The sequence below is a fragment of the Anas platyrhynchos genome, chromosome 2, assembly GCF_047663525.1.
Source record: "Anas platyrhynchos isolate ZD024472 breed Pekin duck chromosome 2, IASCAAS_PekinDuck_T2T, whole genome shotgun sequence".
Classification (NCBI taxonomy): domain Eukaryota; kingdom Metazoa; phylum Chordata; class Aves; order Anseriformes; family Anatidae; genus Anas; species Anas platyrhynchos.
The window spans coordinates 30,700,117-30,725,040 of record NC_092588.1 but is presented as its reverse complement, the minus strand read 5'-3'; the positions used below and the strand labels follow the sequence as shown (position 1 = coordinate 30,725,040).

The window sequence follows — 24,924 nt, the reverse complement described above, 5'->3', positions numbered from 1 at the left end:
TTATTTTCTGCAGTTTATCAAAATGGCTTCCATAGTCAAAGCATCAGCAGATTTCAGTGTTGCATGCTGCCAACATCTAGCTAAGGTAACTAAAGTTCCCTAGGTCTTTTATCTTCTCATATCTTAAATACTGGTACTGCCTGACAGTCTCCAAGGAGTAGGGTGCCACCCTGACTTATAAACATTTTTTGTGATTTTGTACCCTATTTTTTCATTACATTTAGACAGAGATTTATTCCTCTGATTTGAAGACACTCTTTTGATTTTAATTTCACTGTGAAAACAGTAACGTTAATTTCTAAACATTTATTCCATTTGCTCCACCCTTTGTTACAGCCAGCAATTACCAGAAAAGCAAACTACTCAGTTTGAGGGACAAAGTGTACATTTTTCACCCCATCCTCACTGAAAGAGAGCTCAACTTCTTCATTTCAGGTTTTCTTTATATTTTTACATGTGATACACATTTTACTATTTATTTCAGTATTTATTTTAACAATCTAATTCAAGAGTTGGCAAACCTCACATCACCCTGGTTATTTCTAACCTTTAAGCCACAAATATCTTTTCACTTGTGAGTTGACAGCTTAATTCTAATACCTTGCTTAAAGTCACTCTCTTTTCAGTTGTCTGGAGTTATTCCTTACACATTGTTCTTTTCACATAGAAAAATTCCCAAGATTTCCCCACACTGAGTTTTTCAACTGATTTCACTAACTAGTTTCTTCTTTTTATTTCCCTGCAGACTACCCTTTTAAAGCTAAAATGCTTAGTTTACGATCATTTGAATTTATATTTCCATTTATTTGAAACTAAGTCCATGATCAGTAAATCCAATATTATATTCCCTTAGTATGGGCTCTCTAAATATAGCTAGATGATTGTTTTTCTACTAAAATCAAATTTTGTATGTGTTTGTCCTGTGCCCTACCTCTTTTCTTGTAATGATGTGGAACAGTAGTAATTAATATTCTTGGTCCAGGAGCGTTTACTTCTCTTGACTCTGCAATTTAGTGTTACTAGAGAAATAGTAATAATTCTTACTTTAGCACAGATCAAATATTTTATAGGACACTAATCATTTAGTGAATTAGTTGCTGAACCAGATAGTAAGCAAGGCTGCCATGGCTCCATGCTCTGAGATCCATCCTCTCCTCCATCAAGTCTGAGCATGCATTCCTGATAGGCAAAAACACACTATATATGTATACAGTGAAGTTATGAATGTGCACTTGGCCAGTCACTCAGTTCAACACAGACACAAACACTCATGCAAACAGAGATGGTGTGAGAGGTGTAACACTGTCCTCTCTGGCATGGGTCCCTATGACCTGAGGTCTGACTCCCATTGCTGGCACTTACACCTCATACACACAGAGACCAGGAAGCCCTCTCAGCTAGCAAAATAGAGTTTAATGAACAGACAGGACAGACTGCAGTGATCAGATGCAGGGCACAGACAGACAAGCATACTAACCAGCCGGCTATTTACACAGAACTAACCCTGTTGATCCCCTCATCTCACCGTTTTCCAAATCACCTTGGTATCTCCCTTTCCCCTGGCCTTTCACTCTTCCCCTAAACACTCCATGATAATACTTTGTACACTCCCCAAACGTTTTTCCTATTATGCACCCCATGACCTCCCCTGCCCCAGCAGTCAGTGAGGTGATCCAGTAATCCTTTCAGTTGCCTGCTGGTGCTGGGTCCCTATAGCCCCTATAGGGGCTGAGGCTGCCTGGGCCAGCCCCACCTGCCTCTGCGTTCCTCTGTGTGTGCGGAGATGAGCCCTTAATCACATAACAAACTGTAAACAGAGATTAAGCATCAGTGTTGAAATGCTGCCAGTTCTGCACATTCAGATCCACAATGCCAATCAATATAATAGTCTCAAGGCAGGGAGTAAACAGGAGCTGCCCCAAATTAGTGCAACTGTGGAACTGCGCAGGCACTGGGAATCAAATCAAAGATCCCAGCGCAGTTAAAAGCCTTTTCATAACCACTAGAAAGAGAAATACAAGGAATTTCCAAACAGGAACACGGGCTCTTAGTTTTTCCATTTCATCTGAGAGACCGAGATTAAGATCCTTACCTTAATGAGACTCTTCTCCCCTTATCTGCTTTCCTCTGCCACTACAGACAACCTTCCTAGCTATTCCTGGGGCTGTTGAAGCAGCTCCTCTTGAGAGCTTTGCTCCCGTCTCAGGCTTTACCACCATGGCTAACAGCAGTGCTTCCAACTCGTGCCTACTCCAGAACTTCACCGGTACACTGGCTACCCGGTCAATAGGACCAAGTGCTTTGGGAACACCTGCTCTCACAGCATCTGTGTTTCCCTGGGAGCTCTTCCATCAGGATTTCTCCTTGTTTGCTTGGCTTGGGCAATGCCAAGAGCTCTCGGGCCAAGTGACTTGGCCACACACCTATCTGTCGATCTGCACCGGACTGCCTGGTGCTGTTTGTGCAGCGACACGGCCGTGCTGGTCCTGCACGCAGGGCTGGTTCGTGGGGTTGTAAACTGTGGCTGCAGTCCAGCCTTCTTTCTGTACGAGCCTGCCAGCTCCCCAGCGCACGCACGGTGCTCTATAAATAACAAAAATAGATATGCTGCCTACTGGTGGATCTTAAAAATATCAGGACACCCTCGTAAAAGGGAGAAGCGCGTCCTGGTGACCTTGAACCAGGACGGTGGAGGACTAGGCCCTTCTTCTGCCCTCCACCCCCCGGCACGGAGCAGAACCCCCCGAGCCAAGCAGCTTCCCTTGGCCCCCCAGGGAAAGGCGTTTTTGGGGGCGCAAGGCGTTTTTTTGGGGGCGCAGGCTGCGAAGCGCTTGCGCGCCCTGAGGCCGGCGGGAGGAGGAGGAGGGGGGAGCCGGGCGCCCACACGAGGGATTACAGCGGATTTTCCTTGAAAAACAGACACACGCACACCCCGGGGGGAAGGCTCCCCCCGCGGCTCCGGCCTCGCAGCGCCGCGGGACCCTGCCCTGCCCTGGTACGGTGCCGCGGGGCCGGGCGCTGAGGGACAGGGAGCCGGGAGGGGGGTGGGGGGGATGCAGCGGGGCGGCCTCAACCCCCCCTCCCCGTCCTCGGCGAGAGCGGAGTGCGGCGGCCCGGGGAGGGGGCGGAGAGGATGACTTCATGCCGCCGGAGCGCCGTGAATTTAGGAGCAGCTGCCGCCGGCACCGCCGGCACCGGGATGTGGGGGTGAAGAGGCAGCGGGAGCTGAGGGAGGGGCTGCGCGGGGCGCCCCGATCCGCCGCCACCACCAGAGCCAGCAGCGGGAGGCGGGGAGGGGGGAAGATGCGCTGAGCCGGTCGCTGCAAAGGTGAGCGGGGGGCTGCGGGGGGCTGGGGGCCGCGACCGCCTCCTCCGTCTCCTTCACGCTCTGCTTTCTGCCCCGCTCCCTGCTCGGCGGCACGGATCGGGGTGTGGGGGTCGCAAGGGCTGCGGCAGGTGCGGGGCCGAGCTCCGGGCCGCCTCCTGCTGCTGCTGCTGCTGCTGCTCCCGCCGGCGGCAGGGAGACATCTTAGGGCCGGGGGGGATGAGGGGAGCGGAGCTGCCTCGTACACCACCCCCGGCCGGAGCTCGCCGCGCAGGGAACTAAAGGGAGAGTGGGAGAAGTTGGAGACCCGGCCCTCGCACCGACATGGGTGCTGCGGGCTCCTCACGGGCTCCTTTCCGTGCTCCGTGCGTTTTTTTCCATTGGTGCCGGCCGGTGGGAGGTTTGAGGGATGAGAAATGCCGGCGAAATTCCCAGTGCCCTCGTTGGCTAAATGGAAGACTTAATGAGTTGTGTCGCCATCGTATCAATATCTAAGTGGGAAAACGGGAGTACACGCAGCGGTGTAGCTTGGCCACTGACATTGCGCCTTCCTCGTGGTATGTACACGGGTCCTGGCAGTACACAAGTAGTCGCTTGGAGTTGAGCGAAAGGGGAAATATCTGCCTGGCCTGTGTCCCTTTCTGGTATGTTTGTTGGGTTTTGGTTTTGTTTTTCCTTTGTTCTGCTCTCAGGAAGGATGCTGAAGAGATGGCATGTCAGTACAGGAGGCCAGGGTTGGCATGCATAGGCAGATCATTAGCATGAGCTCTGTTTGCATGTGGTAATGGTTAATGGCTTTATATGGTTTGGTTGGGAAGCGAAAAGAATGATTGTGCCTCCGGTGAGAGGAAGGATAAGGTACTAATGAGAGAAGGAAGCAGGATATCGGAACTTGAAAGTTACTTTGTTTAATGTCTATTTACTTACATGTTCATTGTAAAGGATCCTGTTATGCTGTGCGCTCGTTGAGCAGCTCATGTAGTTGTGGGTTCCTCAGTTGTGGCCAAAGCCCCAGGCCATGGTGCTGGAATGATAAAAATGATACCTATGGAGGTAACAGGCAGTTAGATGCTTGGTCTCTTGTTATTTCTGGGAAGATGTTTAAATTCATGTGTTTGCCTCAGTATTGTTGCTGGGTAAGCAGAAGGCGAATGATGGCTACGGAGGCAGGAAATGCATATAAAGGACAATTGAGGCTTCACAAGGCTGAAACAAAGCGTGACTGGTAAATTGCACTGTCAGAAATCAGTTCAACAGACAGATCTTTACTGTGAACAACAGTCATTAAGTATGACCCCGTATAAGCTATTATAGTCATTAACTATGGCCCCATATAAACCCCGTTAAGCACTCCATGGCACATCCATTGTGTGCATTTCAAGCCAGAAAAAGTAATAACACATTCCATCAAATCTGTACTTTTTATCTACCAAACATATACCTTGTTCCTGTAAAACACCTGGGAGCCTGAATTATCATCTCTCTACTTTTTTTTTCTTTTTTTTTTCTTTTTTTTTTTTTGTCAGAAAAGAACGTGGTTGTCTGTTGCAATGTTGCAGTCATCTGTTGATTTCTGCTGTAATGGCCTCTGGCTGGAAAAAGAAACCATGCAGCTGAGTTCACATACTTTTCATATTAGTCCACCCATTCTATATTGAGTCCATTGCTTTGCTGAAGAGAGCATCAAGTAAGGGTTTCACATTCTGTTGTTGTAAATGTGGGGTAGTATGAGTACTTGCTAATGTTGACAAAACATTACCACAGTAAATATAGCTGTTTGTGCTTCCTGGCAAATGTAAAGAGGGTTTCAAAAGGATGTCAGTAATTTCTAAAACAGTGTGGTGCCAGGGAAGAAGGACTAGTTGGCCAAGAGTCATTATTATAGATGTGCACATACATCTGGTTGGTTTGACACAGAAAACTTGCTGTTGTTTATGTGTACTCCAAAGACAGACGGTATAATCATATCAAATGCAAGAGTGCATGTGTCTGTAGGAAAAGTACATATGTAACTACCAGTTTGGATTTACTTAAATGGTGTAAATCAACTTGTTTCTTAACTCCTCTTACTCCTTTTGTTACAGTAAGTTCCTTACCTCTACCAGGCAAAGAAAAGGATTTTTGCAGTGGTTGATCTGGGGCAAGAGCCCCGCTGCCTGGAAGAACAGCACAGTTGCCCAGCTGGATGATGCCAGACAGACTGGGTGGCAGCTGAGACTTAGCTGCCTTTTCCTCAGAGGGTCTGCTATTTTGGATTTCTTCATCTGGGTTAGTTCTGCAAATATGTAAGACCTTAATTATCTCTGAGATTTCTAGGCCACAGCCAGCCTTTGAACCAGCAGGTTCATTTAACCAAATTTATGAGCAGGGGCCAGATGGATATGTTTGCATAAAGCTTGTTTCCTTAGGAGAACAAACTGGAAAACCTAGTAACCTTGAATGCTCTTGAAGCTACAGAGGCTTGATGCTCCTTTCCAAGGCTGAAATGAAACAATTCAGTTAATGCATTTTCCTTACTATGAGAATGTTTGAAGCTGATATTTCTAAGTGCTATTTGAACCAACTGAACTAAGCACCTTCTAGATCAAGCAGGTAACAGTCCAGTTATGTTGTTACTAGGCTTTCAGTCGAATTATTTTCTCCATCTATGAATTCCTTAGAGTCCAAGAAATAAAGGAAGATGAGCAGAGTGTGAGCAAGCAGACATTAAATTATATATAGTACATACAAACACTCACTCTACATGAGCAAATAGGAGTGTTTTAAAGGTAGTGATACCATCGTTTCTTCATGACAACAAATGTATTAATGCTTGAAATGCATGCCCTGTATGTGCAGTAACTAGCATTTCTAAATGAGAAAAAAGTTCCATCAGAATTAAATGCCAGGTATTGACTTAAATTTTATCTGTTTTATCTAAATTTCATCCAAACCCACTTGCACAGTAAAATCTTCTGCTGGAGTCTTTAATTACTGTCAGTAGAAAGTCTGCATGTGAGTGGTCAGTCAAATGCAAAGGTAACAATTGTTAAGGAGAACTAAGAGTTCAATTGATTGATATCTAGCGGTGGGAACAAGAAAGGCATTAAGTACCTTTGTACACAGACCTAATTGAATACATCAGAACTTCACAACCAAGATACTGAAGCCATGAATTTAGTATCTGGAATGTAGAACAGAGTTCGTATATGTTTATTGCAGGAACAATCTGATTTGTGGTCCTCTTCAAGAGAGGTTTATGTGAACGCAACACAAGCATGAATCCATTTATTTGCATTAATTTCATGATGCATTGATACACTAGTTTCAAGACAGTCTTTGGGTTTATAGTCTTGAAAAGTGAGTCTAACATAATAAAATAGATTATCTTATAGTATAAGAACTGTGTGATTCCAGTATGTATCCATGTCTTTAAATATAAACTTATTGGGAGAAAGAAACTCAAAACGGAATCTCTTACAGGAGTGTTGGTGCAAATGTCCTAGCCAAATGCCAGATCAAGCAATCTCATTTTTCATCCCTTAAAGTTTGCAGAAGAACCAATGAGTTACGCTGGTTTTCTTTGTGCTCCCTAGCGTGCTGCCAATATACTGCATTTCTGAGCTGCCTGACTTTCTGTGGCAGTAAAATGATTCCACGGTACCTCTGTCTTTCTACCCTGGGTGAACCAAGTGTAAAGTTGTTGTTGTTTTTTTCCCCAAACCTTTTTGGAGAAGAACTTCAGTGGACAAATTCTGATGTCTTCCCAGGTGTAGTTGTCTCTAGTAGAATGTATTTTGTTTTCTAACCATTATTAAAATGAGTTTTAAAATAGGCTATGTTGCTGTTCTTTGGCTTTATGGGATTCATGGGCAATGGACATTAACCTGTCCCATTTCAGAAGTACTTCAAAGCAACATGCTGGTCTCTGCACAGTTATGCATCCCTTTCTGCACTAATGTCCCAGTGATTCATCAGAAGTGATAGGCAAATAGGTCTAACTCCAACATACGGTCTTTGTTTCTCTGACTGCTTTTTTATCACATCTTTGTTCTAGAAACTGTTCCGAAAGACTCAAAGATACATTGAAGTTATCCTGGCAGCTGTTAGCTAGCCTGTAAAATGTGCTGCAGCTTTAATGAGATCATATACATCTTAATATATCTATATAATTATATATATATTATATAATATATAATATATGTATTTGCTAACTATTCACTCATTTGCCTTCTACCTCCTACAGAATTTCCATTTACACATATGGTGAGCACATAACTCTGGTGAAACGATCTCACCACCTGTTGTTTTAAAATAGCACAGATGCTTATTAATGGTCCTTCCATGATACTGTTTATAGTACATGTTAAACCTCCCTTAAAATACTGTGGATCATATTGGTAAAGGATATTATTACTTCAGTAGCAGCCTTAAATTGGCTCCTGTTCAGCATCTCTACTTAACCTGTTGATTGCTCACAGGTAGGACAGAGGTAAACTTCATGGGAGACTCAAAGCTGTGATCCCCAGTGAGAAACATGTCAGTGAGTCCCGTACGACGTATTACGTGAAAATGACTGCTGCTATTTGAATGCCAGAGTCACACAAAGAACTGCAAAAAGTATGAATACACAACTTTTCTATGCTCAGAAGTCTTGAGCTCAGTTGGTCTGAACTCCTTCAGGCCAAGGCTCAAGAACAAAGTCTTCACCAAAGCAAGGGAAAGTGAATAAACTGAAATGTTGACACTTGATCATCTCCTTATTCTATTTTATATATTTTTTCCTTTCATGGAAAAGTAATTTCTAAACTGCCTAGACTAAATTATGTACCTAAATGTTCCATCAATTCTGTGTTTTCTTACAAGTGACTTGGAATCTTAACTTTTCTTCCCAAGAGTTTCCAGAGTTGTGGTTGAATGCTGCTGCTTGCTGTTGCTTTTTTTTTGTTGTTCAACCTGATCAAAGTAGAAATTAAAAATGCATTAGATGCATTTCTACTTCAAAATCAATCATCTATCCACAAGGGGGCCAAGAAAAACTATTTATGTTAAGTGGTATTTTATTACCATTCTCACTTCACTGAGATGTAAATTTAAAAGGGTGATCGGAATAAGCAGATTGTGCTGCTTTCAAACTTCCTGAAGTGCTTGCTTAAGGTGCAGTAAGTTCTTGATGTTTGTATGTTGTTTATGAATTCCAAGAAAACACTGTTACACACTGCAAAAAAATACATAGCAAGAAAAAGAATGAAGGATACATCTTATTTAAGTTGAGCAAAACGTCTTAGTAGCTATTAGTGAGTGTCTTTTTTATTTTATGAATATTTTGAATGAAATATGCATGGGTACTTTTTTCCCATGGTGCTTGACAGATGGCATTGACTGGTGGGGTTTAGTATGGCTAGTAAATAAACAAAAATAGTTGTTCACACCAGAATATTAACTGTCAGATGTCTGCTCAAACTGTCTAGGATGGACATAAACCTCTTCTCATTTAGAAAAGTTGTGCATTATATCAGTATAGACCTAACCTGTAATAATAGAAACGTGCTATTGGAATAAAACTGCTGGCAAACTTTCAGTAAAGGATGCTTGGAGAAGTAATACATAACGGAGAAATAATACATAAATTCAGTAACATTCTTCTGATGGAGTCTTCCAGCACTTGGTGCTCAGCATTGATTAACAGTTTTGTGAGCTCAAAGTAATACTTGCACTACTGTATTTAATTGCAGGAGATATAGTGTCCTCACTGAATGAGTTCAGTTGCTCTGATTTATGTTCTCAGCCTCCATAATGTGGCAGGCATATGATGCAGTGCTTGTGTGAGTCTCCATTTTGCCTTAAATTTGTTGCCTAATTGTTTAATTGGTGCCCTTTAGATTGTCATGTTGTGAGAAATGTTAAGCAATCATTTCCTTTTCAATTTCTCACCTGTCATGATTTCATTTTATCTATCACATTGTCTTTTTCCTCAAAAACAGTCTTCTTGGTTTATTTACTCTTCCTGTATGAATCTCTTGTTTCATATCTGATTCTTCATCACGTTATTTATATGCTTACTACAACTTTATTTCTGTTAGGCACTGGTAACAATGTAGGAATTCCACTTAGTGGTGTGGTGACTTTTATTTCTGTTTCTGTTCTATTCCTTTTTTTTTTTTTTTTTTTTTTTTTTTTCCCCTACAGTTATTAATTCTGCATTTCATTTGAACTGATCTCCGGCATCCCCATGAAGTTCACTGTAGGATCACTGCAATGATATGTCTGCAATGAGTCTGGAAGAATTAATTGAGTGTCATTAGCAGGAGGCATGGATGTTGGTAGCTGGATCTCAAAATGTGTCTCTTACAAATGCATAAAAATATCAAAAAAGTGTGTCTTAAAAATGTAAGAAAGAAAAAATGCAGTGTGTAGCCTTACAGAACAAGAGAAGTTCAGCCCTTTCTTTGTTTCATATTTCTTATGTTTCAAAATAGTGGGATGATGGCAGGTTACGGATTTGGGCTGATGTTTGTGAATTTAGACATAGCGAGCTGGAAATGAGTGAATAGGATCCATTATCGCATATGAGAATTGGAGCATGTGGAAAAAAAAACGTACTCTGAAAGGCAGATATAACGTGAAACACTTTATTAATGAAAAATAAATAAATAAAGCCTAAGAATAGACTGCTGCATTTTAAGTAACTGTTATTTGTAAGGTCTCATGGAGTCAAAGCGTGATAAGAAATGTGAATGGAGTACGCATGAATATAGAAGCTGCGTGACTTGAGAAAGACATGGCTTATCAATTTTGATTACAGCATGCATTAAAAGCCTAAGGATACCAGAGCTTTTTGTCAGTGAGGTAAGAGTATTTTATCATATATTTGCTTCTAGACAGGCAACTAATGTTAACATTCATTTCTTAGGCAAACACCAGAACGTTTTCCAAGCAGAATACCATGAATAGGAAGTGCCCTGAGTTATCTGAATAGCTAGAGGACTTCTTGAATGTTTCTTTGGTGTGTAAATTTGCCTGTGAGGAGTACAGGTGTTGATCTGTTGAATGGCAGCTGCAACATTATAAGGCATAAAATAGAATTCTATAATGCCAGTGTCATTCACTCTGAGTGACAATGTACAAAAAGGGCATTGCCAGCCCTGCATGTCCTTTTTAGAGTGTAATTGTTATAGCTATACCATGTCTGATACTACAAGGGCCTGTGTGGGGCAATGGCAATGTTCTACTGAATTTTTACAGAGGCAGAAACACTGATAAATCGTGAATGAGGTGCACAGCTTCCACAGAAAGTATCATACCCACCCCCATGACACATACAGCACGAGGGTATTTATAGAAGACAAACATGATAGCCATGCATCCAGAGGAACACAGATACTGTGTATAAAAATAAATAAATAAATAAATATAAGCATGTGACATCACTTCCTCACTAATACTTTCGCATTCGTTGCATGTGGATATAGCAATAAGCTTTTAATGTATCAAAAACTGATGATGCTGATTAGTGCTTAAGGAAGGAGTTGCATGAAGATATTTAGCATGGTACCGATACACTAGCTAGTTGTCACTCCAGAAGTGGATACTTTTCAATTTTACATTCTTTGCATGTTGAAACAATTACCGTACAAACCAAAGAGTAAGAAGAATAATTTGTGTTACTTTCATTTTCTCAGATACTGGGGAAATGTGTTACATACGTTTAATCATGGAGACCTCAAAACACTTCACAGTATTTCCACTTTCATTGACAAGCAGGGAATGAAAGGTGTAGTTTAAACATTGTTTTCCCCCAGTCGTATAGCCGGTAGAACTGCAGGGAGTTATTTATGCTAATCTCCAGAAAAAGGTACTGATTTCTGATGACTGCTGCAGCACACTGAACCATACTATTTCCTCCCAAGCAGAAAATTCTTTCCTGTCACTTTTATGCCTCATGTAAGCAATTTTGAAGGCTGTTCATCCGTTACTGACTGCAGCTCTGCTTCTTAAGCAGTGTTTCCAGTGGGACAACACACTATGCAAATGTATTTTGTGTAGGTTTATTTGATTCTTCAAGTCCACCCTTCATTATAATTTATGTTCTTCCACTTCTCCCCTCTTCTTGGTCTGGCCAGGCACTGATACTCATTTTCCAAGTATATTCTTTACTTTGTCGATAAGCCTTTTGAGTTTATAGTCGGGACTATCTTGGCAGCACACTATTTTATAAATATTTGTTCTTAACTACTATATTGTAAATTTTTTGGAGACTAGCACGTCATACTTGAAAATGCATCTGATTGCTTAAACAAACTGCAAGGCACAAAATTAGGAGGAAGAAGTTTTTTGAAGCACTGCTCTGGGATCAGCATCCAAATGACCGCCACATGTGGTGGTATGTTGCATTCATTTCCCACAGGAGTGAGAGGAAAAAGAGAAGGTGCCATGAATCTGAGCAGTTTGCCCCCACTTGCCAGGCTTTTGTGATCTGAGCTGACGACCGAATGCTGTGCTTTCTTTGAGCATTAGGCACTGAGCAAATTTCAAGAGAACTTATGCTTTAGCACCTTGATTTTATCAGTTTCCCGCTATGTGTTAGTAATTTACAAAAGTTATTGCCATTTCTGTTAACAGTGGCCAAAATACTAGGCTTTCATTTTTACCAAGGGTTGTTTCTCTTAAGAGATTCTAATGTAAGTCAGGGCATGCATGTGGACTGGTTGGAAAAGATAAATAGAGGAGTTAACTGTCACCAGAGGAATGCAAGAGTGGATCTACTGAGAGTCTTTCTGGATAAGTCAAATGTTGGACTGAAAAGTTTAATTGTACACGTTAGTATTTATGTTGATTATTGTCCAGTGGGTGAGGTTTCTTCTCCCTACCCCTCCATAGGCCTCTCCCTACCCCTCCATCCTTCTCTGTGGAACTGATAAGTGCGAGACAGTGTGAAGAGAGAGGTGTTGCTGGGTCACTCTATTCAATTTTGAGTAATCCAAAGTAAACATAGCTGTGATCTCTGCTCTATAGCTGTCCTTCTCTTTTTCTTTCCTGCTTTTGTATGTATTTGGGTCAGATATGTAAGTCAGATGCTTCTGTCTTAAAGTTTTGGCTTAAAGCTTTCTTAGAGATTTTTTTCTTTTAGGTTCCTACTGCTTTCTACAGCTAGCCAGATCATTTGAAGTCAAAATCTTACACTTGGTGAGGAGGCTGTTTGCATCCAACCTAGCTGAAGTATCACCAAATGAAAAAGTATTCAGGGAAGCATGAAAAGATGAAGTGGGATTAAATAGCAACGTGAAAGGGTTTATTCCTTGCAGGAGCAGCGTTTGAAAGCTAGAAGCAAGAAAAAGAAAAAAAGCATTAATTGAGGGAAGTTAAAATATAACATAGAAATTTTAAGAGAAGGTTCTTCAAATTCTTTCATCTATTAAAAGCATTAAATTGGAGGTCTTTAGTTTACAAGTTTACATGTGATCAAATATAAAGAGAAATAATGAAGAAGCCTATTAAATATAGGAAAAAGAAAAAATGTTGAATGAAGCAACTGTTATACAACTCCCCAGGGCCAGCTGTCTATGAAAAGGGTGTCTTCCCTCCTACCCAGTGTGTGGTTTTAGACACTTGATCAGAATTGTTGGTTATTTAAGGTGGCATGGATGACACCTGAGAGTGAGACACAGATGAAGTCAGTTATCTGTATGCTTCTATAAATGAAATTGCATGTAAGACCTTGCTGACTGCTCGCTTGTCCATTAACTGAAGGGACTATCCACAAGTTTAATCCAGGTCTTCTTCCTTCATACACTGCTTATTGTTCAAAACATAACCAGAGCTGAACATCGGCCGTTTTCTTTATCTCTCCTTTCCTCTTTACTGAGTGTCTCAAGATCCCTGCATAGAACTTGATGAAAACACCCTGGCTTTTGTAGTCACTTGCTTGGTTTCACCTAGGAAAGGTGAACACAGTAATACCTGACAATAACCAGTTGCTCGTAAAGGATCCTTTGTTACCCTCTGAAAATCCTTGCATCTCTGAACACAAGGGGAATATGAGACTGGAATAAGGTCTAAAACACCCATCTGAGTGCCTCACTGTCTGCACTTGGATCATCCACAACACACCTACTTCAAGTGGATGCCTGTTTTTCCATGGAAACTGGGATGGTGATGGAGAGAATGGGAGTGTCTCGGTTTCATCCTGACATTTAATTATGACAAATCTGCAAAGTAGTCGTGGAGGATGCAACTGTAATGTAACTGGGATCTCATTTTTTTTTTTAGTCTCACTGACCAGCATGTTATGCTACTTTTTCTACAGGCAAGCTGTTTGTTTGTTTGTTTCTTCTGAGTTTCTTCTCATCTCAGAATGACAGAAGTCACTCTACTACTTCACTGAGCAATACTCCAGCCCCTTTGTTTGCTGGAGCAGGACCTTTCAGATGGTGTGGCTTACTCCTAGCCTTCTGATGGAAAATACCCGGTTTGGCAAGTAATTTTTATTTCTGCAGTTGCTTGGAGGAGGATGTGGTTTCTCATCTACTCTGAGCCAAAGGAAAAGTGCACACTTACACATGTGAGGCTTATCTCAACATCCAAACATTCTGCCAGGTGCTGTGAGGGAGCTAAAATGGCTTTGCCAAGTTGTCATTTATAGTCTTGACTATTTGAAGTGCCTTTATGACAAGATACTTTATATCATCCACTGAAATAATTCTGAGTCCTTTCCAAAATTTCTCAGCAGAAAAATCAGGCAAGAAAGAAATTTTTACCTCCAAAGGCATATTTCTTAAAAGCTTTTGAAGTCCGTTCATTTCTGTGGAATTCCTACCGCATCCTTCTCATCTTCTAATGGAAGGGCCATCTGTGACCCATTAGCTAGTCTGTTTCTGTAGCTATGTTTATACAAGCTACCAAAAAGAGTGGAATTTGTTTGTCACACATTGTTGGGTACAGCTTGCTCAAAAAAACAGCAGTGCCACCCGAATTTAAATGGAACTGCCCACCATTCGTTCTTTCATGCTCTTCTACTCTTCCCTCAACTATTTTGGAACAGTACAAATAACAGTTACCAAGAAAAGGAAAGCTAATGTTGTCTTTATTCAAAATGGATAAATATAATGACTTAAAATTTCCAAGGTCTATCAGTCTGATACCAGGCAAAATAGTAGGAACCATGATATTACTTTTACTTAAATCTTTGGAGGATAATACTACAGGTAATGCCAATCACTGATGGTTAGTGAAGAAAAAAAAAACAGAATGCCTTGTAAAAGGGTGGTGTCCCTCAGGGGATCTGTTCTGGGACCGGTACTATTTAATATCTTTATCAGTGACATGGACAGTGGGATTGAGTGCACCCTCAGCAAGTTTGCAGATGACACCAAGCTGAGTGGTGCAGTTGATACACCAGAAGGAAGGGATGCCATTCAAAGGGACCTGGACAAGCTGGAGAAGCGGGCCCATGTGAACCTAATGAAGTTCAACAAGTCCCAAATGCAAGGTGCTGCACTTGGGTCCGGGCAATCCCAGGCATGAATAGAGATTGGGTGAAGAACACATTGAGAGCAGCCCTGCAGAGAAGGACTTGGGGGTTCTGATGGAAGAAAAGCTCAACATGAGTGCAGCGGTGAGTGCTTGCTGCCCAGAAGGCCAACTGCATCCTGGGCTGCATCACCACAGGAGTGACCAGCAGGTTGAGGGAGGGGATTGTACTCCTCTGCTCTGCCCTTGTGAGGCTCCATTTGGAGTGCAATGTCCAGGTCTGGGGCCCCCAGCACAAGAAGGATGTGGATCAGTTGGAGTGGGTCCAGGGGAGAGCTATGGAGTTGGTCAGAGGACTGGAGCACCTCTCTTATGAAGAAAGGGTGAGAGAGCTGTGGCTGTTCAGCCTACAGAAGAGAAGGCTCCAGCGTGACCTTACTGCAGCTTTTCAATACTTAAAGGGGAGTTACGAAAAAGATGGAGAGAAACTTTTTGCTCAGGCAGACTATGACAGGAATTGGGGAATGGCTTAAACTAAAAGAGGGGAGATTTAGATAGTTAAGAGGAAGTTCTTCACTCAGAGAGAGAGTGGTGAGGCCCTGGCACAGGTTGCCCAGACAAGCTGTGGATGCCCCATCCCTGGAGGTGTTCAAGGCCAGGCTTGACAAGGCCCTGGGCAACCTGATCTAGTGGGAGGTATCCCTGCCCATGGCAAGGGGTTGGAACTAGAGGATGTTTAAGGACCCTTCCAACCCAATCTGTTCTAGGATTGAAAGAGGATGTGACATGCTGGCTCTATGTGTTTTTGGAGGCTGCAAGTTTGGGTAAAGGAAGTAGACTTAGTAGCGTATTTCATTCAGTGAAATCTGCGGTTAATACCACTTTGTGTCTGCCAACTCAAACACCTCTACCAAGTTATCTGCCAGGTTTGCTAGTTAGTTTCAGATGCCAAGCAGATAGTTAAAGCAAAATATATGTGTTATATTCACACCTGTGTCTTACCCGCTGTAACTTCTTTGTGCCTGTCATAGAGGTGGTATGAATGTCTTCCCAGCAAGTCCATGGCTGCATTTAGATCAGCGCTGACCCAGATGAAGCAGCTGTTTCTAGGTTTGCTGTAAAAAGATTTCTAAAAAATGGTGTAGTTACAGGATTCTTTACCTGCATAGCAAATACCAAAGCATACCTACCCGATGAATATCTGCTGAGTGATAAATGGTATTCCCTTTCTTGCTCAGTCTCTGCGATGGTCTGCAATATTGTTGAGTGTTTCCTTACTTACCTTACTTCTCCCTGACTTCCCAATTCACCCTAAAAAGAAAAGCAGAGGAAGTTTTTCCTACAGCAGAAGGTTGAAACAGAATTCAGTTGTACCCTGAGAGAGTTGAGCTCTGAATATTTGGAGAGCTGCATGATTTTGTACAGCTTCTGTATTTATTTCACAATGTTAAAATTGTTTTCTTATTGATAATTTACCTTGGCACACAGACACTCCATTTTTCTCTTAAAATAAAACTTTGAAGCCAAAGAAGTTTGAATTAGCTGTTTAAAAGCTTTGATATCCAGGATGTTGTTTAAATGTAGCAAATGTATCAATAGTATCCTATCAGATGTCTTTACAGGGCTCGCTAAGTATGTTTAATTGTTAGATGAATTTCAAGGACAGCACAAACAGAATTAAGCGTTCTCCAAGGCCGTCTTAAAGCCTTCTATGTCACGCTTTTTTTTTTTTCTTTTTTCTTTTAACTTTCTATGTTTAATATAGACCACACTTTTTCCAAGTGTGTTTGATGGCTACATTGCAAAGCTGATGAAAGATCTGTGCAGCCTCCTACCAGTAATTTTACAGGAGCCTTAGTTTAATAAAAAGCTGGGAAGGACTGTGCTTTAGTGGCCTGAAAGCTTCTGAAAAATCCATTTTAAGCCTTTTTTTTTTTTCTGTGACATTCAAGACTTTTTTTTTTTTTTAGCTGTTGTTGTTCTGTCTAACCAATAGAATAAGCAGAATTCTAAGGTTGCTTGTAAAAATGTTGAAATTTGGCCTTTATGAATCTGTTTACAACCATCTGGCTTCATGTTCATCATAAATTCGTGTAATAAATCCACCAAAATGATCCTCTCTTGGTAGAAACCTTTGAAACTGTTGAAACACTGAAACCGGGCACTTCTGTTTCTTTCCATAGGAGACATTACTTTGCTTGCCTCATTTAAATGTTTTATACCTAATTAATCCCTTGTAATTACGTTGCGTGTCTTGGTTCTTTCTACTCTGTATTGGAAAATAGGAACTTTGTTTCAATTATCTTTTTGCATTTTGAACTTTGGTACAGTCCATTGCAGCTCCTTGTTCCATCTACAACAGAGTGACATTCTTCCAGACATCATCAGCATGTTGCTTGAAGATGAAGAGGGGAGTTTAATGTCGCATTATCTTCCCTATTTCTCTTGCAGTAGATGAAATGAAAACCTGACTGCTGTGAAAACAGAAGACTGCCAGCTGTGCCACATGCGTGCTATCTAGTAGCATGAAGAGAACCTCTTGTATAAGTTGCAGTTAGAGGATTCTGGCTGGGTCTTTCAAATTAATTATTGAAAATGGCATGAGAAACACAAGATGAAGAAATGAGGAAAAAACGTCAGCAATTAAAATGAGTACGATCTTTCAAAGAGTGTCTGGGAAGCAACTTTTAAAAACATAAAACAACAACAAACAAATTTATAAACTATTTGCTTTTTACTGCTGTGGCCAGAGCTCTGTATGAGAGGTGCTTTTGTGGAATTATTTGTCTTCAGCCTCTAGCTGTTCCAGCTCACTCTGTTCTGGTACCCCTCCCCTTTCTTTTTGTTTTCTCACAAAGGACAGAGATGAAGGTCAGCTCTGTGCTCTGGACCATATGTCAGAGTGATTGCTTCACACTATATATCTTCTGGTTTGTTTGTTTATTTAAATAAAAAACAAACAAACAAAAAAACCTCAAAGGTTTAAAAGTTCATAATTGCAATATACTAATGAGGAAACCTCACTGCAAAGAAGCATTTTGTATGTACCTTCTTCCAGATGCTAACAGATGGAATTTCTTACTGCTTTTTTATTTTACTACTTCAAAAATTGATTTCAAAACAGAATCTTATTTCAATGCCTGCTTGCCCTGTGTATTCCTAAGACTGTTTCTTGTGTTCTAGTTCATAATGGAAATCATCATTCTGTCTCCTGTAGTATGTTATCCAGTTTGTAGATAAGATGCATATGTTAGACTTTATTCTATAGACTATGTAGATGTATTGGTAGTAAAATACATAGCAGTGTGTCCCTTCCAGTTATCACCAAGCTCAAGGCCAAAGTTTGTGTGTTCTTGCAAATTTAGGAGTTAAATATGCAAATCTTCATCTTCTCTTGAGAAATTAAATGTTTTTGACTGCGTGGGTAGAATCTGATGAGAATTCAACCAGCAAAACTTCTCCAGTAAAGTTAATTAAAGCTGGTATCCTGAGAACGCTTTGCATTAATTTTGTATCAGATTATACTTTTACTTTCTGCAGCCTTAATTAATCAAAACTTAATGGTTACTCAATCTGTAGCAGTGTTCTGGGCTTAAAAATATCAAGGGGCATGTTCCTAATTGAATATTGGGATCTGGGGAGGGGAGCAGTAGACACTGGTCCCCTTTTCCAAACGAGAAATAGACTTTGAGGTATGAGCAGGGGAAAAAGAAAGAGGTAAATGTCAGCTTGTCCTTGAGGACAAGAAATGGCAGCAGAATGAAGACAGCAAAGTAATTAACAGGTCTTTCTACAAGAGAGGAGGTGGCCTCTACTGTGCCTGGTTACACAGACTGTAATTTAAAACAAACTGTCTTGATCTCACAGCTGGATCTTCCAGTGACTGGTTCTTGCAGGCAGTCTGAATACGTAAGATGTAAGCCTGTGAGCAGAGACTGAGGTAGTCATTGCCCGAGAGCACAAGCTGAGATGACAGATTGCTTTGTGAAGAGCTAAAACTCTCATCCATGGTGGCTTAAGGCTGTAGATTAAGCCTTTGTAGATTAATGGTTTTGGCCTGTAATGTTAACATTTTGAATTGCACCAGGATGCAAAGGAGAGTCAACTACAGTCTGAACTTGGGCTGTTGCCCTCCAGCAACAGAGCTAAAAAAAAAGGTTTTATAAACCTTTGCATAGGTGTTCAAAAAGTAAATACCTGGTTACGTGAAGCATGCATCAGGATCAAGAAACTCTAGAGCTGGCCAGACTAAGGGGATCATTGTGCCAAGACTCAGTTCCATGTGTAAGTAGAGGGCTATATTCATCTCTGTCATGATGCTGATGATAGTGACAACTTTTTTAAATGTAATAAGCATGGATTAAATAATATTTCTGTCAACTAATATCCTTTGCTTTTCTGCATTGCTTTTAATGAATCTGGGCTCTCAATCCAGGAAAAAAGCTGGACTTCATCAGCAAAAAGAGTGAAGCTAGCAGATCAAGAGAAGTGACGCTATATATATATATATATATATATATATATGTATGTATAGATTTTTTTTATTTAAACACATGCATACAGATGCCTTTTGAAGTGGCATGTAAAATAATGCCGCCTATGTTGGACCCCCAAGGATCAAAACAGTATGTTAACATGCCAAGTCAAGTCTAGTGATGGCTACCAAGACCAATTAGGAGGCTGGAGCACATGATGTACAAGGAGGGGCTGAGGGTGCTGGTTTTCTACAATCTGGGGAAGACACTACAAGGAGAAGAAATTGTCATATATAAGGAGCGGTTATGGAGAAGACAGACTTTTCTTGGAGGTGCTTAACAAAAGAGTCAATGGTCAAGTTGCAATGAGAGAAATTCTAACTGCATGAAAGGGAGCTGGGGTTTGTTGGACTAGATGACCACCAGATGTCACTTCCAGTCAAAGTTTCTCTGTGATTCAAAGAGACTTTGTTGATTTACTATGTGTGCCTCTAGAGGCCTAGCAGTCCTGATTCAGGGTTGGGACTTAAGTTTAAGGTAATACCTTCTCCATGGAAACAGGGAATGAGAGAATGGCATTTTTTGTCTTCAATACAGTAGCCCCATATAAAGGAAGCAGGAGACCTGTCCTGCAGACTGTCCCCAAGCTCAAAGGACCTGATCCTCTGTCCCAGCAGATGACAGAACCATCAGCATACTGATTCTTCATCAGCAGTTGAAACTGGTTTACTATGTACAGGCACAATTGTTCTCCTGGTTCTGTGCCTTTTTGCAGATTAGAGGATGCCTGGCTGTCGTATGATTGCTGCAAAACAGGAAACCTCTGCTTCAAGATCTTGCTCTCCACATTATTTTTGTTGTTTTTAATTGCCTCTAGAGTAAAATAGATGAACAACCCTGGAAGACCTGCTAGCTTTAGGTGCCATGTGCAAAACAAGCTGTTTTGTCACTGGATGTTTATTTTACAGGAATATCTACATGTAGATCATGCGAGGTACAGAGGTTCAGTTAGACTCCCCCACAGAAGGCCTCTAAATCCAGCAGAACAATATGCAAGTGCCATGGCAAAGTGGTTCGCATGCTTCTATGGCAAGCTGGTGTTCTGGACCTGTAAAACATCTTTGTGAAGAGATTGTTTTTGCTTTACTTAAGCTGCCATGTCAAGTGAAATTGATACTAAGACAATGGGAAGCAAACCAAGTAAGCACTTTGAAATCTGTATTAATGAGCTTGTCATTGTTTAATGTACCTTTCGCTGGTGCAGAAAAATACAGATAATGTGACAACAGGCATTGCAAACTAAACTTATTCTTCTATCAAGTCCACCCACATAGATATTCAAGAAAAGCTCCATCACATGCTGAAATCTGAAAATCTAAAGCAACCTTCAGAAGTAAATTAAATTAATTAGAGTACACTTAATACCTGTGTATCATTCAGCTTTCAAACAATACTGGTGTAGGACAAGAAACAACAAAAATCAAGCAAGGAGAGTAGAAGTTCATGGCTATTTTTGTTTGTTTGTTTGTTTGTGAACGGTGCCAGAACTGTTCCAGAAGACCTTGTAGCTTCCTCTACTGAAGGGTATTCACCTTTAATAAACTGAAGGCGAACAACTTTCTGCATGGGCTTGTTAAGGAAAGCTCCTGAAAAATACTTGTTCTGGATAAAGAATCAGAAAATAACTTATTTTTGCTGGTATGGTCCATAGTGTCATAACATAAAATAATTGCTTTTTATAGAGCACTGATTTTTAGTCTAATTGTAAGGAACTCTAGTTCATCTTTTGTCTTTAATTGTTAATAATTCTTGATTTCTTGGAAAAAAAATAGTATAGGATTATAGCTACTAGATTCTATACTGATCTACTTGATTTTAACTGCAATTAAGACAGTATTTTTGAGGGTTTGTCACAGCAATACCCTTGGAAGTTGTGTTTTTTTTTTTCTTTGTGTGTCTTGAGGAAAAAGTTATTCACCCTTCTATTAGTGTAAGGAGAGTAGTTTTCTTAATGAAAGACATAAACTGACTAAAAGCTACTTATTCTTCTAGATGTATCTTGTCAGCCCCTAGTTTCTAAGAACCTTCTCAATCTAGCATCAGGTGTGTTTCTGTCTACAGAGATCCTGTCCTATTATTGTTGTTTCAGAGTGCCCAGGATTAACAAGAAGAAATGCAGAAGAAATAAACAAATCTAAAGCTGAGCAGAGCAAAAAATTGTATCAAATTGGTAATGTTTAGTTCTGTGATACTTGATTGCTTCTGAAGTTACATATAAAAGGTATAATGCTATGCAGCTTCACAGAAAGTTTATGCAGTAATAGAGATCACTGGAGTATTTGGTTACATACTTAATAATCAGGCTAAAACAGTTTGTCTTTGTTGGCAACCTGATCACCATCTATATTTCATCAAATCAGAGGTGGAGGGTTGTTTGATTTAGTTTACATAGTTTATATGCTTTTTGTATGGTATTTTTTCATTGTTTGTTCTTGTTTTTATTCAAGTTATCAGTTAACTGGAAAGTCAACTGAAGATGTTTCAGATAGGCTTCATGGGGTAAGAAGAATTATTTGCGTTTGGGGTTATGTGCGTGATAAGCAGGAACGTTGTGGTTTGGCTGTGGCTTTTTTTTTCTCTTACTTGTTTGTTTTCCTTGTGGGTGTGGTATAGGTTTTTTTTGGTAGTGGTGGGTTTTTTTGGTTGTTGTTTGGGTTTGGGGTTTATTTTGGTTGTTTTTTGGTTTTAACATAAACCTCCTGTCTGCTTATATTCCTAAGGTGTGTAAAGATGGCTGTCTTTGTCTATGCTATTCAGGAATGGCATAGCTCTTTGCTTTAATTTTTTTGTCTTCTAGTTATGTCTTCGATTGTCACTCAGAGACTCCGAGCATTTTTACACTTACTTTCTGCAAACTACTTGTATACTTTTAAAGAAGAAAGAATTATTCCGTATTTACTTTTTAGTGGGAAAGATAAAGTTTGCTTTCACTTTCAGTTGAACCCATTGGCTTTGGTAGTCCCTTAACCAGTATATTGAGGTATACCAAGCAGAAGGTGAATAAGAATTCACCTAGTAGTAGCTTTAACATACCTAAGAAATCGTCATATCACATAACGTGAAGTTTAAAGTAAACAGTCAGATTCCCTTTGACTTTACAGATATGTTTGTTTCATTTGGTATATGTCTCAAATGACTAAATGATTTGTTGTGATTCCCAGAAAATTTCTTGGCACGTGTAGATCACGGCTGTCTAGATACAAGATCATTATTCCAGTAATGGCATCATGTTAAATAGCTCTGTGGAAAGGAGACATGCTGAAACATGGATTCAGCTGTGTTTTGCATAAAAATGTTCAGTGTATGTCCATCCAAAGGTCAGTTAAGGGGAAAGAGAGGTTTCTATTTCACTTAGCCTATGGAATCTTGAATATTTTTTTACTTTCTGTGTTTCAGGTATTAGTACTTTTTAAAAAATATAATAGTAGTTATAACTGAGGTTTTAAATTTTCATTGTTTTTAATATTTGAGTAGTAGTATTTCAATAATCCCTGTAGGGTACTGAGCAAGAAGGGAGAGGCAAAATATAAAAGGAGCAAAATATTGCCTGATTCTGAAAGTCAAACTTAAAGATATTCCTGACAAAGCATGAATGAGCAAATTGCTTAGGGGGAAGAGGAGCATTTTGGAAAGAAAGATTTAAAGCAGAAAGACACTGAGGCTGAGCAGTCTATATCCAAGAACTGTCACCTGAAGGGTATTTCAATAACACTGTACTGAAAAGATTTCTAAAATGAAGGTACTTCATGTTTTTTCCATATTTAGTTCAACTCTGATTTCATTGCAGTCTGATGAAAGCATAAATATGGATTATTTGTTACACAAACAACAGATTTATTTGTTTGAAAATACTATTGCTGTTTCTCTTGGATCATGAGAAGGCCATAGGTAGCTGGGCTGAGCTATGAGGTAATGGAAAGATTTGTTTAGGATAAGGGTAGAAAAGATCATTTTTGGTGTTAGTTTAGGATGGCATATTTCAAAGACATTGAGCTAAAAGTTTAAAATCTACTTATCTAAAGGTTGATGATGAAGCACATATTCACTGAAGTTTTTAATCCAATATAGTCATGTTAGAAAAAGTGGGCATTAAGTGCTTGGTAGTAGAGAGAAAAATGTCTCCCCTCCATCCTTGTTCCCTTAATGTTTTTTTACAGTATTGGTAATTCTGACTCAACTGAAATTGTACTGTGTTTTCATCAGTGTGAACAGGTCTTAGAGTTAGCACTGTATCTTCAAATTTAATGGGTGATGTCCTACACGCTGTTCATTCACCCGAACTTGTAAATGGTTAGAGTTAACCTACAAGCAAGCATATCACCTCGTGTAACATGCTTGAATTCTTGGTACTTCATGCTCTTCTGACCAGAATTTATTCAACTGAATAAGGTGGTGTGATATAAAATAATAATAATAATTATATAATTTTGTTACTATATTGAATATTTTCTTGGAAGCAACATACAGGTTTGAAAAACTAGTATATACTTCTCTTCCACCTTTTTTCTTCTGGTACAGAAACCTGAAAATGTCAGAGAAAAGGTACCTCATCCTTTCCCATGTAAAACAACGGCTTCAGTCTTGGGAAAAACAAGTTGCTTTTGTTGTTTATAGAAATCACGGCTATAAGATAAGCATGACGGTAATTGAGAATTTCTTGGTATATGGTGATAAAGTCTGGTGTGTAGAGGATAATGCCTTAGTTGTTGCTCATGGCATTAACATACCTGACGCACAGCCTTCGCTTGGCATGAGATTGTCACACATCGGCTGTGTGGTGTTAGGGATGTGTAACAAATGAGTTTACCATGTGCCTATGATTTCCTAGTCTGAAGAGGAAAGAAAGTGACTGAAGAGCAGTCTCAGCAAGTTAGGGAAGTTTAAGGGAGAGACTGGAAAGCCTACTTAGTGCTTGTCACGGCCATTTATATCTGCATAGTGTCTTGTGATAAATACAAATTCTGTCTGTGGGTATACTGGGTGTAGGTGTCAGGGTAATGGTAATGGGGTGGCTGCATGGGTGACCTCTGTGATGAAGAGGCTGGGGTCTGCCCTGTGCTGGATGTAGATGGTTCCAGCCAGCTCCACAACAGCCCCACTGCTGGGTACAGATGGACCCGTCCACCAAGCTGATGCTGCCTACAGGAACACTGGGCGTCTCTGGTGCCTGGAGCACCTCCTCCTCTTCCTTCTTCTCTGACCTTAGGGTTCCTTCTGCTGTTTCTCGCTTCTTCGCTCCTCCTCTGCCTTCTTTTTTAAAAAGGGACAAAAAATGTCACACAGGCAATTATTGCCAATTAATAATAATAGCCTAGAGCAGTGAGAACTAAAAACAGCTTCCCCTCATCCACTCTCTTCCACCTCCACCCTGGCACAGGGGAATGGGGGCTGTGGTCAGTCCCTAACGCTTTGTCTCCACTGCTCCTTCTCAGTCACTCCACTCCCCTGTTCCACGTGGGGTCTCTCCCACAGGATGCCGTCCTTCCTGAACTGAGCCTGTGGGGGCTGCCCACAGACAGCAGCTCCTCAAGCACTGCTCCCACATGGCTCCGTACCACAGGGTCCATCCCCCAGGAGCAAACTGCTCCAGCACGGGTCCCCTGCGGGCAGCAGCTC

General features: G+C 40.7%; 1 protein-coding gene and 1 long non-coding RNA gene across 6 annotated transcripts in view; one reads left to right on the top strand and one right to left on the bottom strand.

The window, feature by feature from the left end:
• Nucleotides 1-2,729, bottom strand: part of LOC106015875 (uncharacterized) — a 215,431-nt gene extending 212,702 nt beyond the window's left edge. For all 4 annotated transcript variants that reach the window (XR_011807441.1, XR_011807440.1, XR_011807442.1 and 1 more), the window contains exon 1: nt 2,093-2,729. This is a non-coding gene — a long non-coding RNA (uncharacterized lncRNA). The remainder of the gene's footprint in view (nt 1-2,092) is intronic.
• PKIA (cAMP-dependent protein kinase inhibitor alpha) overlaps nt 2,718-24,924 on the top strand; it is a 44,465-nt gene continuing 22,258 nt past the window's right edge. Inside the window, exon 1 of one of the 2 annotated variants that reach the window (XM_027452381.3) lies at nt 2,718-2,995. The gene's annotated coding sequence lies outside the window, so the exon portion shown is untranslated. Of the gene's footprint in view, nt 2,996-3,144; nt 3,329-24,924 lie in introns of those variants that run through there. The other variant, XM_027452379.3, reaches the window with a different exon arrangement.